At 43.2% G+C, this 16,152-nt stretch overlaps 1 protein-coding gene across 6 annotated transcripts in view; it reads right to left on the bottom strand.

The window, feature by feature from the left end:
- Positions 1–14,795, bottom strand: part of HDAC9 (histone deacetylase 9) — a 472,156-nt gene extending 457,361 nt beyond the window's left edge. The window contains exon 1 of one of the 6 annotated variants that reach the window (XM_065051253.1): positions 14,607–14,795. The gene's annotated coding sequence lies outside the window, so the exon portion shown is untranslated. Of the gene's footprint in view, positions 1–14,453; positions 14,579–14,606 lie in introns of those variants that run through there. The other 5 variants (XM_065051249.1, XM_065051262.1, XM_065051254.1 and 2 more) reach the window with 5 other exon arrangements.
- Positions 14,796–16,152: the final 1,357 nt, after the last annotated feature.

Below are 16,152 nucleotides of genomic sequence, written 5' to 3'. Positions count from 1 at the left end.
CATTTCACTGCTGACAGAAAACCCTTGGCGCAAGTCAGGGAGTTACAGATTAAATAGCAATGGGGAGATGTGGGAGCCATACGTGACCACATTTGGAAGGCCACATGTGGATGTATAACTGCACTACCAGGAAAATGTTGTGGTCATACATTAGGACTGTGAATAATGTCAGGTACTCCAGGAGAAGGAAACACTCTAAGCTGAAGTTTAAAAAAATTCATTATCCAGAAATTGTAAGCACTGTTCCAGGCTTCATGCAACATCTGCCCCTTCCATGAAGCTCTATGTAGAATATTCAGAGGCTGCCATCAGCCATGGCAATGTACCCTAGGTGGACCTTCAGTGAAGTGCCAGAATAATCTCCAAACAACATCTCCTGCCCCAAGGCCTTCTCCCAGAGCCATACCAGAGGCACATCCTAGAAACAAACTCTCAGAACCTTCAGACAAGTCTTCTGGATGTCACTACTTCCCCTAAGGTACTGAGGAAGAACTGGATTAAGTTTGTGTCTACAGCTACTAACGTTGCCAGTTGGAAACAAAGGAAGCTCAAGGATAAAGATATACAGGCTCTGCCTAGAGGACACATGCTCTTTTAGATATTTGCCAGACAACCTGTCCAAGCAGTAGAAATATGGAAGCTGATACCTGAAGAAGTCAGAACTGTCCCTTCCCACTCATCACCCCAAAACCTGCTCTTAAATGAAAATCACCTCAGGGAAGCTGAAGTTCTAGGCTAGATATAGGCACAAGTAACTTAATCTGATTCAGCAGAAGAGAAAGTCAGGTGTGACAGGATATATATCCTATCCAATTGCCAGCCACCAGAACTGGGGGAATCCAGACCTATCTTAACATCCATATCTGACAGGAGGAGAAGATGTGAGCTTTTACATACAGCTGCAGAACAAGCAGGAAACAGGGACTTGTCCATGCAAGGCAGGCAATGAAGACCTGCACTGAAGCACTATCATGACATCTTGAGTACAGCTCTAGAGACTCCTGCTCTCCCAGCATTCTTGTTCTCTGCTGGAACTGTCTGCGGCCCAGTAGACACCTAACTACTTAAGAAATGACAAACATGAAAACTTCTTACACAGCAGGACCTCCAAGCTTGATTTGAGACCAAACACAGCTGTTCCACTTCTAGCATTGCTATGTCAGCTCTCTCTTGGATATGACTGGGACAGATCATCAAGCAAAGCAGCATTGTCATAAGCAGACACCACACGACTGCTAGTTTCAAGTGTCCACTCCAGGCTGAAGGAGGGGGACTTGAATTGAGAATGTCTTGATACACTCATCATCCAGCTCAGTCTAGAAAAGTGCGAAATAAAGATGCAGTGTTACCAAGTTGCTTTAAGCCATTTTTTTCTGTAGGTTACCTATCCAGGATGTATTTCACAGTCTGCAGAGCCAAAGATCGCAACTACTATCTCCAGACACCTGTACTTTAAACACACCAGACATAGTTTAGACCTATTCTCCTGGTCATGAGAAGGCAAAGGATCAGAATCATGTGGGAAGTTATTGATCTGGAGAACCAGAGACTTGAGGAACAACTAGTAAACCTAAGCTGGTTTTGAACAAGTAACATGGGCAGGACTCAGCCAAAACTGCTGACTGCCCATGCCAGGAGCATACACTCATGTTGTTCAAGCATACTCCACTGACATCTCTAGTTAGGCTTGGAGCAACAAGCACTGAAGACACTTGGAGAAGGCACTCATGCCTCCCTCTTGCCTCCAAGTTTTGTTCTCAGCTTGTCCAGACTTGTGTGCTGTGAGCTAGCAAAGACTTTTATGCTAAACAATGGTAGGATGCTGCTTGAGCTTCAGTGTTTCAGTCTGTCACATCTGTGTTGCTTTGGTCATCATCTCCTTCCTGCCATCAAAGGTTGGCTACATGCAGACATTCTCCTGGCATGTAGCTGGAGTTTCATGAAAGCTGGAGAAGCATTAGAAATTGCAGGCAGAGCTGAATGGTGGCTGTCACAGGTGTTGTGACTTGGAATAATCCACTCATTATCCAGAGGGTTTCTGTGATTTGGATGCTGAGCATGGCAGGACTTGTCTCAGGAAAATACGAGTTCTTTTTCCTTCTCTTCCCATGACGAGTTGTCCTTCTTGAGTCTGAATCACTAAGAGGCCTATAATCCAAACTCCTGCATTGTTCAGGCCAAAAAGGAAGAAAAAATTAGCATAAGACTTGTCCATGCTAGTTGCCCATGGCTGGTAGAAAGCTTTCTGTTTAGAGACAGACTGGGATTTAGGCTTCCATGCGGAAAAATATAGGGAAAGAAAACATCCTTTCTCACAAGAGGTGGCACAATCATGTTTAAGAAGATCTTGTACCAGCACCAGATGTGTCAATATTGGCTCAGCATGTGCCCTTTAGTATGTATAGATAATCACGTTGTGATTACCCATGACTGAGTAGCCACTAGGCCAATATAGAGGCCAGCCGTATTCCCTGGGTAACATCCTTCCACTCATCATTGTTTTAACCAGCTACTCTACAACAGGTTTGAGAAGACACAATGCACACAGAGACCTGCAATATTCCTGGACTCCAGATACTCCTCTATGGGATATGGCACAAGTCACAGTGCAGTAGTCAGAAGAAGCAAGAAAAAAAAGTATTGGATTGCTGGACAATATTGCCAGCACCTTGCATGCTTAAGATGCATGCTTTAGATGAGCCTACAGAGAGATGCAATGGCTTAGGATGTACACCTGAGCATCTAGAGGATATAAAGTTGTACATATAGGGAAATTAGTCCTATAATCAAAAGCAATTTCACCACAACTAAATTCAGACTCACAGTTGTAGAGTGGCATCTAATGTTTCTCTGTGCAGGAAGAATCCCAGCCTTCATGAGCAACGATGGATTAAACTTTACATGCTTAGACACAGCCAGAGCATTCTACTTTATCTAAATGGTATTTATGCCCACTGCACACAGTAATTAGAGGGTAGCTGAAATTTGACTAAGATTGTAAAGAAACAAACATTCTTTCTGGATAGAATCATGCAGAAAATGTCCTTCTTTGCTACTGGAACAGCAGATTGAAATTGATTGCATTTAAACTTATTGTAGGGAGAAATGCAGACTTTAGTTCTTTCTCTTACAGGTGAGGCCACAGTTTCTTCATAGCTCATTATTCTAAAGCAAAACAAGCATTGAAAGTGCCTTCTTTCCTTCAGCTTCTTTATTTCAGTTACTCAATTGACTCCAAATTGTCTCCAGTGCTTATAGACAAAGCTATAATTGCCTTCTCTGAGTCAGTAACAAGAAAAAAGGGAAAATACACTCCATTCTGTAACAACATGGCAGATTTTGCAACCTTACACAGAGTGGAGGGCTCCTCTGTTGATCCTTTTTCGTTACAGGAATTATGCACTGAATAGTGAATAAATTCTATTATATTATTAAATCTAGTTTATTTGCACTGGGACATGAAAGATGACTCCTTCTAACCAGGAACTCAGCACCAAAATAGAGTGTGCCTTCAAAAAATAAAAAGATACAAAAAAGAGACTTCGCTATTACTTGATGCTATTGCCTGTCCAGGCGTAAATTTTTTAACTCCGTATATCTTATACATTCCCAGCACAATGGGAATTTTAGTATTCAATTAGCAAAAATGTGTTGGGTTTTTTTGTTGTTGGTTTGTTTGTTTGTTTGTTTACTTTGAGACTCTCTTAATCCGCTCTTTCAATCTTTATCTGACTCAGGATATATCTTACAGCTGTGTGAAAGGGAAGTTTTCCTTCCATGGTACATAAAGTGTTGGTATACCCCTTGCTATGATTCGTGATCAAGTGAGAGAGATCCAAGATCCCACATTGGGGAGAACAGTTCTGTAATGACCTCTTCTTGCAGCTTCCAGGGTGAGGGTAGAGGCAGGATGGAGACCTGATCACATGCTCACTCCCTGTTGCTCCCAGGTGATACTTCTCCAACAGTGATGTTGGTTGGCTCTGAGTATTTTCTAGTTGTCATCAACCAATATGATCTCGACTAAATCTGTTGCCTGTGTTAGTCTTTATAGTTATGTTCAAAGCCTCCATTTGCTTCCTAGATTTACATCCATTTAAATTATTACGATTTTAGTGGCTTTATTCTCACATGCAGAAAGTTATGTTTTCTTCTTTTACTTCAGAATTGCAATAAAAAAAGCAAAGCTTCTATCAATTTTTGGGTGCACTGTGAAAAAAAAAAATCAATGCAAAGTGAAACAACAGCATTCCAATTCATTCCTCCTTGGAAATGGGAAGCACAGCACTAAATAACCTTACAATAACTAAACCAAAGAGCTTCCTCATCTATTCCACATTAAAAAGATATTTTTCACTCCCTTAAACTTCCCTTTATTTCTTCTGGCAGTACTGTTCTAAGTGTCTAATCAATACATTCTTTTAAAGATGGACACAGAATGAAACATAACTGTTTTCAAGTACAATTTGCTATGTAGCATCAATGCTTACTGCCCATATGCAGAGCATTATTTTGACTTTAAACAATTTAACAACTGGAAAATGGTTAGAACTATATGAAATCCTGATTCAGAGACAATTATTTCTTCAGTTATCTTCCACACAAAATTTATATCTACATTTGTAGTTCTAGTGATGCTACAGCCAACATTATTCTATACTACGGTAAACTCAGAGAATTCAGGTGTAGCAGTTATCTTTCAAAGTATAAATATTATTATTATTATATCCTCTTTTCATAACAAAACATGAAACTTCTGTAATTCTGTATTACATAATAAAGTATTGTAATAGATAATAAAACAGGTGAAAAACCTAGAGTTATATACTGATTATTCACATTAATCCTATGTCATCATTAGTAGTTTTTGACAAAAGCTTCCTGATCAAAATGGTTAATTTTCTTTAAACAGTGCTCAGTTTTTCCAGAAACTTAAATTTTACAGAAAACATATCACATAATTTGCATTATGCTTCAGATTTGTAACTATCATCCAAAGTATGACAGAGTCATTACGATTGAAAATCTGAGGACTGGATGATGATATGCAATTAGATTTAATTCAGTATAGTTAGATTGCATTACTAGCTAACACATTTCCAATCTGATGCAAGTCAGATTCTCATTTTATTTACCTTGATATGTGTCAGTAATATCAGCACCATTAATATCAGTATAGTTAATTATTCCTTTGCCTCACTGGAGCAGCAACGTTAGTGGAAAACATAAGAGAATAAACAGCCTGCATACGAAAATCTGATGGAACATTGCACTGCTGTTCAGTACCTGCTTTAAGGATGAAGAGTCATTGTCTTTGCTTTGATTTAGGTGTGCTTATCACATACTCCACATCTCTTTGTGATGTATGACTTTAAGGAAAAAAAACACACACAACAACAACAACAACAACAAGATAAATAGATTAAATCCCAGTTCTGGCATTAGCAATCTATGCAGCTCCCATTCACTTTAGAATATATCTATACACCATACATGGCAGATTTTGGTCTTTTCATCATCTTGATTTTACCATATCTGGAGCAGGAAGCTATATAGTGTTCTTTTTTCACAAAGGAGAGTAACAGAAAAACACCATATACATACCACAACTATAGGGACCTGAAAAAGAAGCAATCATACAATGCTTAAAGCGAAATATTTTAGCTTACGTATCACATAGCTAACCAATTTCATGCAAGAAAATAACCAACCATCAGAGTAAAAAGGAGAACTAAAGTATTTTTGTAGTCTAGCTTACTCTCCATTTGTTTTCATTATATTTCTGTGGCCTCAAAACAAGAAAAATATGCCTTTTTCATTCTCTCTCCTGAAGGAGTCAGACTGAAATCAGTCTTTTTTCTTAACACAATTAATCTATTATGCTGCTTCATTATCCACACAGAAGTATACTTTAATATTTCTGACATTTCTATGCATAAAACCTAAGATATGGTCCAAATGTCACCTGAAAAAAGACAGACTCGCAGTTGTGTCTCCTTGTCCCCTCTTGCAGCCCAGTCTCTTCCTTCAAAGACAGCAATACAAACACTCCACAGAAATGAAAGGAGTGAGGAGGAATGATGCATTCAGACTTCACAGGGGATAAACATCCCAGCACCTGTCTCCAGAAGTACAGATAACCTTTCTGAGAATAAGTAAATGAGAAGCTGGGTCAGAAACTACACTCAATTTGTCACTACAGAGTCAATCAGCACTTCGACATTTCTCACACACAATGTATACAGATTCTACATAAAAACTGCAGTGAAACTGTAGAATCAGCTAGGTTTCTACTTTGTGGCCTAGTGAAAAAACATTTCATTTGCCAGACACTCAAAAAAATCTCCTACGCGTACCAGCACGCTCTGCTTGCAAGTAATTAGGATACACCAAAGATACAAACTTATATTTAGGCATCACTAGGAAAACTAGTGATGAAGGGGACAGAAGCATGCAGGTATTTTGATGTAGGGAAAAATGTACCTAGAGTGCATGCCAAAATCTAGTGCAAGTATTTAAAGTTAACTGACAAAAGATGGAAAAGAAGAATCATCAAGGACCACTTCTGATACACTTCACTGTTTTGATGGTCTGTCTAAACTATGTCAGCCTGTCTGGGCCACCCTAATAACTAAATGAACACCAAGAGTCTCCCCACTGCAATCCCAACTCCCATGCTCCCTGTCACTTCTGCTTCTGGCTGGCAAAGAGATGACTTCCACAGTCCCTGTCTTTAGTAGATCTGAACCTTGAACAGGGCTTTCACAAGAAGCTCTCCTTGTAGCCTTTCCTGTTCCTCCTGATATAAATCACCCACATTTTGTGTTTCAAGGTTTTTCCTTGGAAATCTTACATTCACACATGCCATTCAACCACCTCTTGTCAAAGTAAGGTTTCAGTTCAACAGTTAGGCGCCCTGGAGACTTAATGATAACTGTCAAAAACTTGAATAATTAGAGTTGTGTGTAATTAAAAGCCTAGACATCGAGAATGTCTGTGTCATATTATTTTCTTCATATGTTTCTATAAAGGAGATATTTTAATGCATGTAAAGTATTTCAGAATAAAATTCCAATGTCACATTACTTCTCTATTCCAAAATAACACGATTCAAAAAGTTTTCTGATAAGAACTATTGAATAAGCTGTGTTTCTATGTAAGCTGCAATAACAAACTCTGAAAAGCACATAACAGTTTGTATTAATTTTCTGGTCTCAAAACAGTACAGTTTTGTTCAGTGCCTTATTCATGGATTTTCAGATTCTGCGCTATTTACTATTAATATTTGGTGTATTCACCAACATGAAGTTTTAGGGTTCCCAAGGATTACTCAAGCACTAGATCTTATTTGGAGGATGCTCCCCATACCTAAAAGATGCCTCCTCTTGAGTTCATCACAAGGCACCACGACAGTTAGAGGCTGGAGCACTTGCCCTGTGATGAGACACTGAGAGAGGTGAGCTTGTTCAGCCTGGCGATGAGATGGAACCTATTTCCTTGGAGGTTTTCCGGACAGAATTGGGCAACTCCATAAGCAACACAGTCTGAATTGCATTGACTCTTCTCTGACCAAGAGGTTGGACTGCAGACCTCCTAAGGTACCTTCCAACTCAAATGCCTCTGTGATTTAGTGTAATCATGAGCGTTATAAAAAGTAACAGAAAATTAAACTAGTTTGACCTGAATATATCCTAGGACACATCAGTCAAGCCTTTTTAAAAAGAAAGAGTATTACCAGCCCTGGACACGGCACTAATGAGATTTTGTATGGGCACAGACTACCATTCTGGTCACATTTGCTGAAAAATAAAGATTCAGACTGAAAGGGGTACAGAGAAGAGCACAAAGAAAACTGAAGGAATACAGATATTCTTACATGAAAATAAATGAGAAGGGTAAACTCAGGCTGCCTAAATAAAGGCTCAGAGAATGTATGATTTCTTTGTGACTCAAAAGTAAAACAAAGAAAGTTATCAGATAATTTGCATTTAAACAGGTATAAATTGACCATGTACCAATCTATTAGCACACTTACCTAGACTTCTCATTACAAGTATGTAAGTGTCTTTACATCCCTTTTTTATTTACTTGCAGAGTTCATAGCTGATGACATGCATCAACTCCAATAATAAAATTTTCTTGGGGGTGGGGGGGAAGAAAAGGGAGGAGATAAAAAGAGAAAAACACAGAAAAAGGGAACAGGAACTGGAAAAGCAAAAGAAAAAAATGGAAAAGGGGGAAAAGCAAAACTCCCTCCAGTAGCTAGTCAAGAAGAAAACTGACAGGGTCTCCCCAGTAAGTATCTGCTCCCAGGTGTCCTCTCCAGTGCATTAGGTGACCCCCATACTACTTTTTCCATAAAAACAATATGTATTTCCTCATTATCTGTTGAAATTCCCTATGACCTGTCCCCACTTAAGATGGAATAATCTTTAATCAGATGCTGGTGTTGTAAGCTAACCAGCTGTGAAGTTTTACATATATTATTTGGTAATGCTTAACAGATACTTGTCTTTCTCCTAATTCAAAATAAAAGCTGTAAAACAGATGCAAGAAAAAGGATGGTGAAAAAGAGTGACTGTTAGATCAGTGGCAACCACTTCCCATGGGAAACCTGACATGACAGTAGTATCAGGGTGTGCAGGTGCAAGGCCATGAGAACAACAGTCCAAGAACAAGAGCATGTGGACAGCAAAGGCAACGCTGCCCCAGCAGCTCTGCTGAAACATTACAGAGCTGTGAGGGAAAGAGAGCGGAGCTGCAAACAGAGACCCTTGGCACTGCAAAAGGTTGAGGCACGAAAGGCACCGTGCAGCACAACACCTTCTTCCTAAGGTCAAGCTCAAGCCTTCTCATAACTTGCATGCACAGGACTGACTTATTCTTCAGGGTTGACAATTTCTCTAGGGGACTGGGCACTACCTTCTCAAGACATCTATTAGACAAGACCTTATCTTCTCTTCCAGGTTACAACAGCATGGCAAGAGAAGATGGACTCAGTGAACTTGATGGCAGAGACTCACACGTGCCCAGCCATAACCAGATACAGGACTCAAGTCTGAACAAAGCCCCAAGAGCGACAATCAACCATTCTAGAGGAAGAGCACTCTGCATCTTGAATAGAATTGAACTTAAAGACTGAGAATCTCAGAGTAGAAATCAAATGAGATACAGCATTCATCATCTTCTACTCCAAGGCTGAAGAACTAGGAACAAATACAAGACATATTACAAGGAGTCATCTTACAGGCACTTCTGAGCTACCTTCGTTGAAAATTATTTCCTCAAACAAAACCAGTTTACATTTATGCAATAGCTTTAAAACCAAACCAACCTGTTAGTTATTAGACATAATAAAGAAACTTCAACAATGTATCATGATTTGGGAGCAATAAATGTTAACATTCATACTGAAAAGCACCATTAACAACAAATAATTGGAAAATCAGAATAAATATTTCCTCCCTTCTAAAGTCCTAGGCTCATAATCTACATAATACATTGAATTCATGATAAAAATAAGTAAACAACCGATCTCGAAGATTGTGTAAGAGAAGTTTTCAATCACTTTTTCAAAAAAAAATATTTCTAAATTGCATAATTTCATCCTGCTGATCTTGACGGTGTAAGAATGTATGAACAGTAAAGGTATGTTTAGCACAGCATCTTGTCCCCAGGTCCCCAACAGCAGATGAGTAAGGAAAAGTAAGAGAACACAATGCAACCATGTAATGGTACCTCCCTGGAATACTCTTAAGTCTCCAGAATATTTGCAGGTTGCGGACATTCTGATGCAGAACTCTTATCCCTCTGCTTTCTAACCTTTGATGCTTTTTTTCATGTATGAATTTGTCTGAATCATTTTTGAACTCATGCTAACTTCTTGTATTGACTTAACAACTTTGGCAAAAAGTTACATAACTATATATTGTATAAAAATGGAGAAGCATGGAACAGTTTGGATATGTCCTCATAGGGCAGTCAGACCTTACCTTGTAGCTGAAAGGATTTTAAGATGGCTTCGAAGTATTGAAACGTTATTTTTGTACAGTAGTTATGCATTGTTTCGTGGCAATTTTTAAACTATTTGATGATGAAGCTATGGATTAGCATGTACAAATATATTTCATAATATTAAAGTTGTTATAATAGAATCAATACCGGAACAGTTTGAACCAGCCGGAGCTGACATTCACAATACATCATGCATTCATTCCAAGTCAGTTACACCAAATAAGAGATAAATTATTTGGTCATATATGATCATTCTAATCTAAAAAGACAAAACTAAAAGGAGCAAACCACAGGTGATTTCATCAAGTAATATGTTAGCTCTAAAATGCCTTACGTATCAGTTTCAGTAAACAATTTAATCTTAGTGATTCAATAATGCAACTTTCTCTGAAAAAAATACTCACTTCTCTGGAAATCACTACTGGAACTTTGAAGAATGATGAATCTCTTTTATCTTGGAATAGTCCAATTTAACTCATCAAATGTATTACCTTTCTTTTTAAATGCACCAACAGAAAGAACATTTTCTTATATACTCTCGAAGAGACTGGAAAACTGATAAGCATTCTTTTCACTTGAATTTCTATGGAAAGATAATTTCACATAAGCATTATGCATATAGGGCATAGCATGTAATCCCCAGCAAATCTGGCCCAAATCTCTTCTGTAAAAGGGAAAAATCACTCACTCCCGAGATACACTAAGCACTCTCAGCTACATGATTCAGCTATGACTCCACTGTAAACCAGAAGCACTTTGTATTGCAGTTTGTATACACATACCTAAGGTAGCTTTAAATCAGCTAGTCTGACCACTGGTGAATATAAAACAACAACAGTACATGCACTCTGCTAAATATGTGCTTAATTTACCATTTCAGAGATGACTAGGCCATATTCCAACTTTTTTGTCATTCTTCATTCATTATAGTCATTCATATACAACAGGATTTGATTATTTTCAGAACTACATTTCTCCTACTAAGTGTTAGGAGAATACTAAGAAACTAACTATTCCAACTACATTTAGTTACCCTCAGTATTCACGGTAATTCATACCAGGATTCATATAATTTTCATTATTTGACCAATATTTTCAGTATGTAAATTACATTTTTAACAGCAACTTCTATGGGACTATCTCAGGTAGGGAGATGAACAACTGAAAATTATTTTCCACTTTAAATGCTTTTTAGAAAGAGCATAGTTTTTATAACTGAACCACTTTTTAATAGTATTGGGTTTGTGTTCCAAGGTTTAGTAGCAGGTGGGCTGCAGGGCTGGTTTCTGTGAAAAGATGCCAGAAGCTTCCCCCATGTCCGACAGAACCAGTGCCAGCCAGCTCCAAGATAGATCTGCTGCTGGCCAAGGCTGAGCCCATCAGTGGTGGTGGTAGCACCTTTGGGACAACAGTTAAGAAGGGGGAAAAAACTGCACAACTGCAGCCACAGAAGAGGAGTGGGAATATGTGAGAGAAACAGCTCTGCAGACACCAAGATCAGTGAAGAACGAGGGCAGGAGGTGCTCCAGCATCGGATCAGAGATTCCCCTTCAGCCTGTGCTGCAGACCATGGTGAAGCCAGCTGAGCTGTCCCCCTGCAGCCATGGAGGTCCACGGTGGAGCAGAGATCTGTCTGCAGCCCAGGTAGGACCCCAGGCTGGAGCAGGTGGATGCCCGATGGAGGCTGTGACCCATGGGAAGCCCACTCAGCAGCAGGCTCCTGGCAGGACCTGTTGCCCCATGGAGGGAGGAGCCTGCGCTGGAGCAGGTTTGCTGGCAGGACGTGTGAACCCGTGGGGGACCCAGGCAGGAGCACAGCCTGTTCCTGAAGGGCTGCACCCCGTGGGAGGGACCCACGCTGGAGTGGTTTGCGAAGAACTGCAGCCTGTGGGAAGGACTCACATTGGGGAAGTTTGTGGAGAGCTGTCTGCTGTGGGAGGGACCCCACGCTGGAGCAGGGGAAGAGTGTGAGGAGTCCTGCCCTGAGGAGGAAGGAGCAGCAGAGACAGCGTGGGATGAACTGACCACAACCCCCGTTCCCTGTCCTGCTACACTGGAGGGGAGGAGGTAAAGAAAATCAGGAGTAAAGTTAAGACCAGGAAGAAGGAAGGGGTGGGAGGAAGGTGTTTATAAGATTCAGGTTTATTTCTCATTATCCTACTCTGATTTGACTGGTAATAAATTAATTTTTCCCCAAGTTAAGTCTGTTTCATCTGTGCAGTAACTGGTGAGTGATCTCTCCCTGCCCTTATCTCTCCTCACGAGACTTTAGTTTTATCTTTTCTGTCCAGCTGAGGAAGGGAGTGATAGAGCAGCTTTGGTGGGCACCTAGCGTATTCTATTAAGAAATTAAAAAATATATATGCAGGTCAATCACAATATTATATTTTTTTTTGTCCAGAAATATTCTAATAGGAGCAACTGCACCAAATTAAGCATGTATTGGGACCTTCAGTAGGGGAGACACTATTTCACTTTTGTTTTTAAACCACTCTGGGCACAGGAAGACACTGGTAAACAGAACATACACAATAGTTAACGAACTACCACTGCCATTCCATTCTGTAGACTGCCCTTCATTTGTGGAAAAGCAGGTTAATTGAAAACCAAACACTACTGTTTTCAAAACTGTCAGGCTGAAAATATTTGGGTGTATTACACATTCACATAGACTTTGATACCAAAATACAAAGGAATCTAACAGAGAACAGTGTTTCAGGTAGACTTAACTAACTATGGTGCTGCATTTGCATCAGCTTGGTCACCAAAAAGAATGGTGGCATGTTCTTCTCTTTTTTTGAATTCTGAATGGGCAATGGCATTTTCATACAAGACAGAGCTATTTCAATATTTATATGACGGAGCTGGCAACAGTGGTAGGTAAGAAGGACTGACTGCAGTTTGTCTCTGGGGGTCATTATACGTTATTTCCCAATGTTTTGGATCACACCTCTGCCATCATAATGAAAAAGAGATGTTAAAATAGTGTACAATTTTGCATCATTGATGATGGAAAGTTATATATAGTTGAGACCTATCTATTTTATACAAATAACAGTCTAACTGAAGTGTATGAAAGGATGGAATTGCCTTCCAAGACTGCTTCGGTATTACGACAGAGAACAAGCCTGCATTTCTCTCTGGACAAAGTAGGCATTCTGAGTACAAAACATATGTGGGCTGAGGTCACTGACACAGGAATGCACTGGACATGAGAGAAAATTTAGAAACATTCAACAAAATTATAATTTTAAGTATCTTCAACAGATCTAGGGAAGCTGGAAGGGGCAGGGGGGGAGACAGAGGGGGGAGCTACAGGAAAGGGCATTTAAAAAACCTTAATGTAAATTATCTTCCTTTTTTGTTCATGAGTTCCCAGCAGAACTTACAGGCCTTTGTGAGCTTGCAAATTAAATCCTGAATAATTGTCACAAAACTATTCTTCTGTCACAGAAAACAAAATGTCAAGGAACTAAAGCTGACAATGTTGAAAGAGAAATATGTTTAAAATGCATTGGTTTCTGTCGGTGCTTGTTCTATACTGTTTGTGGCAGAGATTCTCAACAGCTTTAGCCTCAGAAAAGAACATTCATGCATTTTCATATGTCAAAAGGTCTCCAGAATTCGTTTTGCTACTTCTCTCTCAATGTTTAGTTTATTTTAAACATTTCTCCCCTCTTAAATTCTCACGTAGTTCAACAGTGGTTTTAGATCTCTTCAGAGCACTTAAAAATACAAACTGCCGTGGGCTCAGTGTAAATCTTTCGAAGATGAATACACATTTTGTGCATTACAAGTAATAACCTGCTTTTTTTCTATAACAGTGATAAGCAGAAAAGATTACCGATCGCTATTATATTCCACTTTAGATCAAAATTCAGACAATTTAGGTGAGTCAAACCAACCGTACTCTTATCAGAAACTACCCACCCGATGCCCGGCGCTGATAACCCGTCAAGTTGCCTTGCCGGGATGCGGACACCGCTTCGCCACCGCAGGCACAACTGCACAAAACTGCGGCTGCAAACCCGGGACGGGACGCGCCCGTGCCCGCCCTCGGTCCCCGCTCCCGGCAGCCGCACACAGGCCCGGCGGCGCTGCAGAGGGGCGCTCCCCGCCGCCCGGCCCCGCTCCCACCTGTCCGGCCCCTACGGGACAGCGGCTCCCAGCGGGGCAGCTCCCGCTACCCGGCCCATCGTGGGGAGACCACGGCGTCCTGTCCGCCCGCTGAGGCTCCAGCCCGCTCCCGAGCGCCCGTGGGTGCCCCCGCGACACGGCCGCGGCCCCACGGGATGGGGGGGTGGCAAGGCACCCCGCTCACGGACCGAGCACAGCAGACATACAGCAGGCAGGGCAGACGCACGGGAAACTTCCACGCACACTCCCGCGAAACAAAACTTGTCGGGGGGCAGCCGCCCCCCAACCCCCCGCTACCTTACCCGTCCTGACACGGCCCGACTTGCCGAAACCTTCCCAAAGGTCCCGAAAAACCCACCCCGGCAAGGCAAGGACCGCGCCGGGACCGGCGGCACCAGCCGGCCCGCACGGCCCCGCGCTCGCTGCCGGGCGGAGCGGCAGCCGCTGCCACTCACCTTCCCGCGTCTCCGCCTTATCTCTTCGCCCGCGGGCTGCAACTTCCAGTCCTTCCCGCAACTGCCATCTTCCAGGGGAGCGGCGGGGGAAGGAACGGAGCGCGGAGGAAAAGTTGCGGCTGCCGCGGGGATTAGGTGGCCATGGCGCGGCGGGCGGCGGGGCGGGCGGCGGACAGAGCCTGTGGCGGCAGCGCCGGTGCCGGGCAGCGCCGGTGCCGGCAGCGCCTGTGCCGTGCGCGGCGGGCGGGGCGGCGGCAGCTGGCGAGGGGCTGCGAGCGCAGCGCGTGGCGACGCGAGGAGGATTTGCTAAAAATAGCCGCCCGGCGCGGGGGGGTGCGGGGGGAGGCCGCCGGGCGGCGCCGCGCTCCCCGCAGCGGCCGCTGGGGGCCGAGCGGGCCGGGCCGCCGTGGGGACACCGCGGCGGGGACACAGACGAGGGGCGCCTCGCCCGGGCGCAGGGGGAAGGCGGCTCCGCGGGTGGCGTTTCGTGCACGACACCCGACAGACGGCCCCTGCCTGGGAACGGCCGCCCGGCGCGGGCGGGGTCAGACAGCGCTGCGGCCGCTGGAGCGGGGAGCGGTGCCCGGCCTCCCGCCTGGGCCCGGACTCCTCAGCCCGCCCTGGGGCTCTGCGGATGCCAGCAGCCACGGGAGCGCGGCCCTGTGCGGTGGCCGCGGAAAGCAGGGTCCGCATGCCCACCCCCGCCGCGCCGGGCCTGGGCCCCGCGGGCCTTTCATTGCCTCCCCGCGGGCACCGGCTGGCGGCGGGTTGCCGAGGAGCCGCTCGGTGAAATCGCGCCCCTGGCCACCCTTCCCACTGGTGACATCCCCACTCTCCGGGAGGGGATGCACCTGCCCCTCTCCCGGCTCCCCTCCCAGTGCGGGGAGCGGTGCGCGGGGCCCGGCCGTGCCGCCCCCCGGGGAGAGGCAGCGAGGCCCGGGGGGTGCAGTGAGGACGCGCCTCTGGGACCGCACCGGCCGCCGCTTCCACCGGGTCTCTGGCACCCGCCGCAGGGAGAAAGTGTGGAAGCTGCTGAGTGGTCCTGGCAGGGTAGGTGTTTCTGTTCCCTTCGGCTGTCACATCCTGAAGTGACAGCACATTTCTCCAGCACTGCTTTCCCTTCTGATCTTTGTATCAGTCTTAGTATTTCTTAGTATCTTCAACTAGAGGATGCCCATCTTTCTGAACCCACGTTAGGTCTCTGTGGTAGTGATTAACAATCTCCAGAATTCCCTTTCCCTAATAGTGTTATATACTGCATATGAAACATTTTATAGTCTATGGAATGTGCCTTAACCACATTTATTTCTAATTACATTTATGGATAGATTTCTTCATTACTTGGGAGAGAAGAGAGTGTCTCCTTTTATTTCTCCCCTGCCAGGTGTAGCTTAGCCTCAATGAAGTTTTAGTTCTTTGTAATCTAAGAAATAAAAAAAAAAAAAAAAAGATTGTTTTCTTCCACATTAAACTTTTGGAATTTGCATTTGTAGTTATATATACTCCACATATCACTGTAAAAGTTTCACCCTGTGTTTTGCTCATA

The sequence above is a fragment of the Columba livia genome, chromosome 2 (genome assembly GCF_036013475.1).
Source record: "Columba livia isolate bColLiv1 breed racing homer chromosome 2, bColLiv1.pat.W.v2, whole genome shotgun sequence".
Classification (NCBI taxonomy): domain Eukaryota; kingdom Metazoa; phylum Chordata; class Aves; order Columbiformes; family Columbidae; genus Columba; species Columba livia.
Note: the sequence above shows the minus strand (reverse complement) of the source record. Positions and strands in the feature narration are given on the sequence as shown.